Source organism: Hylobates moloch, unplaced genomic scaffold (assembly GCF_009828535.3).
Source record: "Hylobates moloch isolate HMO894 unplaced genomic scaffold, HMol_V3 SCAFFOLD_19, whole genome shotgun sequence".
NCBI lineage: Eukaryota > Metazoa > Chordata > Mammalia > Primates > Hylobatidae > Hylobates > Hylobates moloch.
The window spans coordinates 65,578,032-65,588,158 of NW_026652294.1; the positions used below are offsets into that span (position 1 = coordinate 65,578,032).

Here is a 10,127-nt window from a genome sequence, read left to right on the forward strand (position 1 = left end):
TGATCTTTGACAAACCTGACAAAAACAAGAAATGGGGAAAGGATTCCCTATTTAATAAATGGTGCTGGGAAAACTGGCTAGCCATATGTAGAAAGCTGCAACTGGATCCCTTCCTTACACCTTATACAAAAATTAATTCAAGATGGATTAAAGACTTAAATGTTAGACCTAAAACCATTAAAATCCTACAAGAAAACCTAGGCAATACCATTCAGGCCATAGGCGTGGGCAAGGACTTCATGTCTAAAACACCAAAAGCAATGGCAACAAAAGCCAAAATTGACAAATGGGATCTCATTAAACTGAAGAGCTTCTGCACAGCAAAAGAAACTACCATCAGAGTGAACAGGCAACCTACAGAATGGGAGAAAATTTTTGCAACCTACTCATCTGACAAAGGGCTAATATCCAGAATCTACAATTTTTACTTTTTTAACAAATTAGTTTGTTTCCCTCTACCAGAATATAAGCTCCATGAGGACAGAAGTTTTATTAACTTTGTTAACCACTTTATCATCTTCCCCAGAACAGTAGTATCTAGTGTGTACTAAGTATCCAATAAATATTTATTGAATGAATAAATTAATACATAAAAATAATCCCATTTAACTTTAACATAGAATTATGTTTTTAGTTTTTGTGATTTGAATTTCCCTCTCTCTCTCTCTGTCTGTCTCTGTCTCTCTCCAGGGGTCGCACTTTGTTGCCCAGGCTGGTCTTGAACTCCTGAGCTCAAGTGATCCTCCTGCCTCAGCCTTCTCAAGTGCTGGGATTACAGGTGTGAGCCACCATACCTGGCCTGAATCTCTTTTAAAAATAATTTTAATTTTAGATTCAGGGGCATATGTGCAGATTTGTTATAAGGTATAGTATATTGCTACATGCTGATCTTTGAGCTTTTATTGATCCTGTCACCCAGATAGTGAACACAGTAACCAGTAGGAAGATTTTCAGTCCTTGCCCTTCTCCCTCCCCACTATAGTAGTCCGCAGTGTCTATCATTCCCATCTTTGTGTGTACTCAGGAATTAGCTCCCACGATAAGTGAGAACATACTATATTTGATTTTCTGTTTCTGTGTTAATTTACCGAGGATAATGGTCTCTAGCTGCATCCATGTTGCTGCAAAGGATATGATTTCATCCTTTTTTATGGCCATGTAGTATTCCATGGGGTATATGTACCACATTTTCTTTATCCAATCCACCATTGTTGGGTGCCCAGGTTGATTTCATGCCTTTGCTATTGTGAATAGTGCTGCAATGAACAGATGAGTGCAGGTGTCTTTTTGGTAGAACAATTTATTTTCCTTTGGGTTTATATGTAGTAATAGAATTGCTGGGTCAAATGGTAGTTCAATTTTTTTTTTTTTTTGAGAAATATCCAAACTGCTTTCCACAGGGACTGAAATAATTTTACATTCTCACCAACAGTGAGAATTTTGGAATAATTCTCTAATTCTGTGAAAAATGATGTTGGCAATTTGATAGGAATAGCATTGAGTCTCTAGATTGCTTTGGACAGATGGACATTTTAGCAATATTGATTCTTCCAATTCGTTAGTGAGGAATGCTTTTGCATTTGTTGATGTCATCTATGATTTCTTTAAGCAGTAACACGGTATTTTCAAGTGTGTTTTTCAATTCATCTCCTTTTTAGAGGAAAGCCAATAGAATATCACTTTAAACCGGAGAATATTCAGGTATCTCTTGCCTTTCTCACTGAAAATGTAAGCTCCAGGAATTAAAGGAAAATCTATCAGAATTTATTTTTGCCTCATTTCATTCATCTAAGATTTGGTAAATGACTTTTATGTATCAGGTTATGTACCAGTGCTAGTAAAAATGGAAAACAAGCATACAGCGTGCTTCTGAAAAATCTCAGTTAAGTCCATAAAGCAAAACTCTGAACAATAGAATATGCTTTGTTACAACATTATTAAAACAGTTCCCATGAACACAAAAGAAGTGTTCAAACATGCCATTAGATATTAGATAGGGCATTCTAACTTGACCTCCATGTTTACTTAGACTGATAAAGTCACTCTTCTATAATGGCAAAAACTGCAATTACTTTTGCACCAACCTAATAATAGAACATTTCTGTTCACACAATTTAGTATCTCCAACCAACCACACTTTCACCCTTATCTTCTGTTCTTCCCAAATTCTCTCTGTCCTTCAAGTCTGACCAGAAATGAAACAATCTCTGACCAAGTTTGCTTATTGACCTTTTCCGTGAACTAATTTGAGCCCAGCATTTATTCTATGTATTATATTAGTGTATAATTCCTGGAAACATCTATTTCACTGTTTTTTATAGGCTGTTTAACTTTCCTAATGTTTACGTTTTCACATGTGGATGTCATCTTTTCAAAGAGCTTTTCAAAAAAGAGCCATTTTGGCAGGGTGCGATGGCTCACGCCTGTAATCCCAGCGCTTTGGGAGGCTGAGACAGGCAGATCACCTGAGGTCAGAAGTTCAAGACCAGCATGACCAGCATGGTGAAACCCCATCTCTACTAGAGATACAAAAATTAGCTGGGGGTGGTGGTGTGTGCCCAGCTACTCAGGAGGCTGAGGCAGGAGAATCACTTGAACCTGGGAGGCAGAGGTTGCAGTGAGCCCCGATCGCACCACTGCACTCCAGCCTGGGTGACACATCAAGACTCCATCTCAAAACAACAACAACAACCCGGCCACTTTTGGAACACATATTTTGTCTCTTTCTGGAATTGCAAAGAATAATGCTTGCCTAATTGGTACTCAGATAATTAATCAGACACATATAATGAAATCGGAAACATTTAATCTCCATTGATCACCCAGTATGATCAGATCTGATAATGCACATGTCTACCTATTGGCTGGAGGTATAGAAATATTTCTACTTAGGACTGGTGTTTATCTACAAACCTTAACTATATTGGAAACCAGTGACTACTTTATATAAAGCTGCAAATGCAAGTCAATATTTTTAACAGGTTAAACAAAAACTGACAAATTTTCAGATGGTTTGGAAATAAATAACAGAAAATTTTAAAATGCCAAACTCTAAATGTACTGAAAATAAACAGATTTCTCAATTGGCAAAGAAGATGTTGAAAAACGGAATAAAGAAAAAGCTAAGACATGTTACCTGCTGTTCTGTGGCTCCAGGGCAGAGCAGTGGAGCATTCATTATCTTCAATTAGTTTTGCAATTTTTGCACACCTGTGTATCCTACTCATCAACCCCATTAAATTTTCTTTTAGGAGTAAATTTTGCTTAACATGGCACTCAATGTGTGGGAAACCCCCCAAGTAACAAGACCAACAAGTCAGTTTATTTAACTCAAGAAGAATTGGAATCCTACATTTGACTTGGATGTCTTCAAAAAAGGCCAAAAGATGCTCATCAAATATTCCAAATACATACTGATAAAAACAATGCTACAAGTCATAAATGTGATAAGAAAAGGACAATTGTTAGTTTACTCATAGTCATAGCAATGAAATCATAATAATCCATTTAGGCCCTATTAAATAAAGACTGTGTCTCAGTCAATACATTCAAAGACAGGTATTAGGATATTGCCACTCCCAACTCCTTTTTCTCTAGTTCTATATTATCTAAGTAACTTCTTACACTCATTCATGACTCTGTCCTTTATGGGGGGGACGCTTTGTTCAGCTGACTAACTGATTGCTTCATGAACTTGCTTCCAATTTTAAATGAATATTTGGTTAGCTGTCTTACTGACATTTGAGTGGCATGAGTCATGTGTGCTTAAGCCTTATTCTCCTGAAATGAGATGACTGTGGAGATATTACACCTGCATAATTGAGAAAACTTCCACTGGACTTAGAGTGATCTTACAAAGATACCCATCATAGGCAAGACCTGAAATAATTTCTTTACCTCAAGAACTGGTATCAGCTACAAACATAAGCAAATACATATGCTGGAGCAAATATCATTTAAAAAGAAAAAGGTGCTATTTTTGCCAAATTCTATTAAACTTGAATCTCATTCATTTTCATATTTCCTCCCTTCTTTTGCCTTTTATGCAGATATTATAAAGGAAAATACTAAATATTTAATTACATTAAAATCTTTCCATTTTAAGAGATTATAAGTAAAACAAAAGTAAGCATTAGGAAGACATTTTCAACATAAAGAAATTATAAGGATGACTAAGCAAAGGAGAGCATTCTTTCCTCCCTTCCCCAACCTCGACCTGGCTGGCCTTTCTAGGGTAAAAGACAGGTTCATAAAATCTGAAATGCAAATTTTATTTTACTTTATTAAAATATTTTTTCTTTTTTTTTTATTAGAAAGTCTTATTTTATTTTATTTTATTTTATTTATTTATTTTTTTTTATTTTTACTTTTAATTATACTTTAGGGTTTTAGGGTACATGTGCACAATGTGCAGGTTTGTTACATATGTATCCATGTGCCATGTTGATTTCCTGCACCCATTAACTTGTCATTTAGCATTAGGTGTATCTCCTAATGCTGTCCCTCCCCCCTCCCCCAACCCCACAACTGTCCCTGGAGTGTGATGTTCCCCTTCCTGTGTCCATGAGTTCTCATTGTTCAATTCCCACCTATGAGCCAGTTTCACTGACATACAATTCATCAACAAAAATTGTATACATTGAAGGTGTATAACATGATTATTTGACATATGTATGCACTGCAAAAGGATGACTACAATCAAGTTAACTGACATACTGTTACCTCACATAGTTACCATCTTTTCTGTGTGTGGTAAGAACACTTAAGAGCTACTGGAGGAAGTCAAGATGTTACTGTTGTTGTTTGTGAGCTTGTGGCTTGACTCTGCAGGACTGGGATCTTAAAGAATGCCACAGTGGCTGAAAATGCTGGTCTGAAGGCCAAAATCTATCATCAAATTGAGTATTAATTTGGAGACTTCAATTTGCTATGGGGCAAATTTTTAAAGGAACAGGTCAAACTAAATGAAGGGTGGGTACCTTTGGAGATATAAAATTTAACAGGTTAAACCATCTCACAACAGACTTTAATGTAATTGTGGAAGCACTGAGGACATCGAAGGCAGAACTCATGGAAATCAGTGAAGATAAAACTAAAACCAGAATGTCTCCAAGTAAACCCCTCCTTGAAGTGACCGATGGGTATAAAAATGATGTAAAAAACATCTATTTATATCAAAGGCTTCCCAACTGATGCAACTGTGGATGACATAAAAGAATGATCAGGGCCGGGCGCGGTGGCTCACGCTTGTAATCCCAGCACTTTGGGAGGCCGAGGCGGGTGGATCACGAGGTCAGGAGATCGAGACCACGGTGAAACCCCGTCTCTACTAAAAATACAAAAAAATTAGCCGGGCGTGGTGGCGGGCGCCTGTAGTCCCAGCTACTCGGGAGGCGGAGGCAGGAGAATGGCGTGAACCCAGGAGGCGGAGCTTGCAGTGAGCCGAGATCGCGCCACTGCACTCCAGCCTGGGTGACAAAGACTCCATCTCAAAAAAAAAAAAAAAAAGGAAAAGGAAAAAAAAGAATGATCAGAAGATAGAGGTCAAGTACAAAATGTCCCAGTGAGAAGAACATTGCATAAAGCATTTAAAGGATCAGTGTTTGCTGTGTTTGATAACATTAAATCTGCTAAAAAGTTGCTAGAGACCCCTGGCCAGAAGTACAAAGACACAGCCCACTAATACTTTTCAAGGAATATTACTTTGCCGAAAAAAGTGAAGAAAGGAAACAAAATAATATGGAGGATAAATTAAGAGCTAAACAAGAGCAAGAAGAAAAATAAAAGCTACAGGATGCTGAAATGAAATCTCTAGAGAAAAAAGATTGGATGCTTGCTGAAATTTTTGGGTGACTTAGATGATGAGACCTGTAGAGAAGGTTCACACATCCTTTTCTCAAATCACGGTGAACTAAAATGGATAGACGTTGTCAGAGGTGCAAAAGAGGGAATAATTCGATTTAAAGAAAAAGTCGAGGAAGCATTGGGTAAAGCCAAAGATGCAAACAATGGTAATCTACAATTAAGGAACAAAGAAGTGACTTGGGAAGCACTAGAAGGACAGGTGGAAAAAGAAGCATTGAAAAAAATCATAAAAGACCAACACGAACCCCTAAACATATGGAAGTCAAAAGTTCGCAGATTTAAAAGGCAAGGGTAATAAAGCTGTCTAGCCTGAGTTTGTTAAAGGAAAAGTGCAGCTTCAGGGCAAGAAAATGAAATTGGTTAGTGACGATGAACATGATGAAAATGGTGCAACTGGACCAGTGAAAAGAGTAAGAGAAGAAACAGACAAAAAAGAATCTTCATCAAAACAACAGAAAACAGAAAATGATGCTACAGACCAATAGCTTAGTAAACAAATTTTAAATCCATTTTAATTAGTTTTTAAGCTGCTTTTGGTTTGGGGAGCTTTTAAAATGAGAACCAAATTAGATCTACTTCAGTGTCCACCTGTGAGAAAGGAAAAGTTTTTTTTGTTGTTTAACTTGTCTTTTTTTGTTATCCAAATGAGGATTCTTTTGAATATATAGTTCTGTTTGTTATTTCAGATGATTCAAATATCAAAGGAAGATGCAATCACTAAATTGCATTTGTAATATGAGAATATATTTGTACAAACCTAATAAAATATATACTATATAAAAGGAAAAAGTCTATTCTCTTAGAAAATTTCAAATATGCAATGCAATATTATTAACTGTTGTCCCCATGCTATCTGTTAGATCCCCAAAACCTATCTATCCTGTAATTGCAAGTTTGTACCTTTTGACTAACATCTCATTTCCACTGCCCCCCTGCCAGCCTCTGGTAACTACCCTTCTACTCTCTGCTACTGGGAGTTTGACTTTTAAAAATTCCACATGTAAGTGACATCATGTAGTAGTTTTCTTTCTGTGTCTGGCTTATTTCACTTAGTATAATCCATATTATTGGAAATGGCAGCATTTTCTTGTTTTTTTATGGCTGAATAATATTCCATTGTGTGTGTGTGTGTGTACTATGTTTTCTATGCATCCATCTACTGATGGACATGCAGGCTGTTTTTGTATCTTGGCTATTGTTATTAATGCTGCAATGAACATGGGGGTGCTGAGTGACCAGGACAGCTGTCATCCATTGAAAGCTAACTAACTACTCTAAAATTAACTTTTGTACTTTATGGGAGCAAAAGAATGTCCTGGGAAAATTTGAGAGGAATTAAACAAAAAGGATGGAAGCATTTTAAGAAAGAAGCTTATGAGTCTCTTGGGAAAACAATATTTTAAAAAGTCCAAACTGTAAAATAGCAGACAAAAACACACATAAAATGTTAAGAGGAAATGCCATAAACATTTTTTACTTAATTACTGGTTCCATATCTGTCAGATTAACGCCCTTCTGTCACCCTGCCTTATACCGCTTTGAAAATGAGGGCAGGGATGAGCGAAGCAGCAGACATAAATCAGAGATATTTTCTTGAAGGTTTAGGAGAAAATGTTTTCTCTAAAGCCAAATATCTATAATCTCTGCTTTGATTACAAATAAAAAAGCAATTTTTCAAAAAGTCACTTTGCTGATAAACCTACTGTTTATTTCTTTTTAAAACACGATTAAAAATCCCTTTTAAATGACAGTCTACAAGGAATGTTGAAATGTCTTGGAATATCTAAATGCTTCCAGCTGCTTTCTTAAGTTTAAAATATTTTCTTAAAGGGGATTTCCAGCCTGTTGGCAGCAACAAGATAGAACTTCTCTATTTTTTTCCTTTGTTTCTGTTTCAATTTTTGGAATTCACATTTTGCTTAAGAGAGACAATAAAATGCATTCATTTAGAAATTTATATTACTTCTTAATTGCTTACTAAAAGTATATTTTACATTAGTTTGAAGTTGTTCAAGTTAGTGGAGAATGATACATTAAGATAACAGCATTCCTGAAAAGCTTTATGACATTGGTTGTGGCAATGATGATTGGATATGACACTAAAAGCACCAACAACAAAGGCAAAAATAAGCAAGTGGGACCACATCAAGCTAAAAACTTCACAGCAAGGGAAACAATAAGGAGTTGATAAGGCAACCTATGGAAAGGGAGAATAGATTTGCAAACCATAGATATAATGAAAGATTAATATCCAAACTATATAAGGAATTCCTACAACTTAATAGCAAAAACCCTAATAACTCAATTTAAAAATGAGCAAATTGGCCGGGCGCGGTGGCTCAAGCCTGTAATCCTAGCACTTTGGGAGGCCGAGGTGGGCGGATCACGAGGTCAGGAGATCGAGACCATCCTGGCCAACATAGTGAAACCCCGTCTCTACTGAAAATACAAAAAAATTAGCAGGGCATGGTGGCGGGTGCCTGTAGTCCCAGCTACTCGGGAGGCTGAGGCAGGAGAACGGCGTGAACCCGGGAGGCGGAGCTTGCAGTGAGCCGAGATGGTGCCACTGCACTCCAGCCTGGGGGACAGAGCCAGACTCTGTCTCCAAAAAAAAAAAATAAATAAATAAAAATGAGCAAATTACTTGAATAGACATTTTTCCAAAGGAGACATACAAATGGCCAGGTATATGAGAAAGCACTCAACATCACTAGTGATCAGGAAAATGCAAATCAAACCGCAGTGAGAAGTTACCTCACATCTGTTTCTATGCCCATTTTATATATTTATAAGTATGTTTATATAAAGATAAATGTTGGTAAAAATGTGGAGAAGTTGGAACCATTGTGCATTGTTGGTAGGAGTGTAAAGTAGTGCAGCTGCTACGGATAACAATATGGAGGTTCCTCAAAAATTTAAAAATAGAACTACCATATGATCCAGAAATTTCACTTCTGGGTATTTAACCAAAAAAAAGAGATCAGAACATTGAACAGATATTTGAACTCCCATGTTCATTGCAGCATTATTAGCAATAGCCAAGATATGAAATAACCTAAGCATTTATTGACAGATGAATGGATAAAGAAAATGTGGCATGAGCACGCAGTGGAATATTTTTCAGCCTCAAAAAGGAAGGAAATCTTGCAATATGCAACAACATGGATAAACCTGGAGAACACTATGCTAAGTGAAATAAACCAGTTACAGAAGGACAAATGCTGCATGATTCCGCTTATATGAGATATCTAAAATGAACAAACTCATAGAAGAAGACAGTAGAATAGTATTTGCCAGGGACTAGTGGAAGTGGGAAAAGGGGAGTTGCCATTCAATGGAGTTACAGTTTCCATTATGCAAGATGAGTAAGTTCTAGAGAGCCTCCTACAACACTGTCTCTACAGTTAACAGTACTGTATCGTATGATTAAAAGTGAGTTAAAAGCGCAGATTTCATGTTAAATGTTCTTAATACAATAAAAAATGACAAATGTTACAGTTTAGTTTACAAATGTATAAAATCTTCTTTGGGACATAATATTGGTGAAATAATTTAGTTTGCAATTACAATTGTCTACATACTATGCAAATCTCTCAGAGAATATTGTTTGACATGTCTTACAAAATGCATTTTGTTTTGATGTTACATATGAAATTCTTACATCTTACCTTTTACCAAAAATGTAAAAAAGTCTGATAGAACATATCTGAAAATTCTAAAAAAAGACACAGCTTTTCTCTGCTGAAGTTTAGAAAATTAGAACTAGAAGGAATGTATAGTATTTTGCCAAAAGATGTCATATATAGAGTTAGAGATTAAACTAGGGTAAGAAACAATTGGGTGTCTTGCTCTGAGCTCATAAGAGTATACAAGTTTTAAACTTGTTGCCCATCAAAGGAAGATTTTTGGAGGTAAAGTGTAGAAAACAAAGAGATAGTGTGATTCAGTAAATTTTCTTTAATCCAGGTCCTAAAACCTTGATTAGCAAACATGAAGACTAAAGTTAATATTACATACCAAAGATTAAGAAAGTATTTCTCCTATGCCTCCCCCATAGTAGAGGTACCAGTTGTATCTCCTCCGCTATATATTCTCTCTTAATAGAGAATCAGCAAAATCTTGGGCTCTTTCTTTTGACAGAAGCTGCCTTGTGTGAGCAATCCACACTGGACATAGGGTGGGCCAGTTAGATCGTCTCACTCACGTATTCCAGAATAAAGCCATGGAAAGAATGAATCAATAATCTGTGGAGAATCGAAGTG

The 10,127-nt window shown here is 36.4% G+C and overlaps 1 pseudogene; it reads left to right on the forward strand.

Moving 5' to 3' along the window:
* Positions 1–6,350, forward strand: part of LOC116810077 (lupus La protein-like) — a 9,078-nt pseudogene extending 2,728 nt beyond the window's left edge.
* Positions 6,351–10,127: the final 3,777 nt, after the last annotated feature.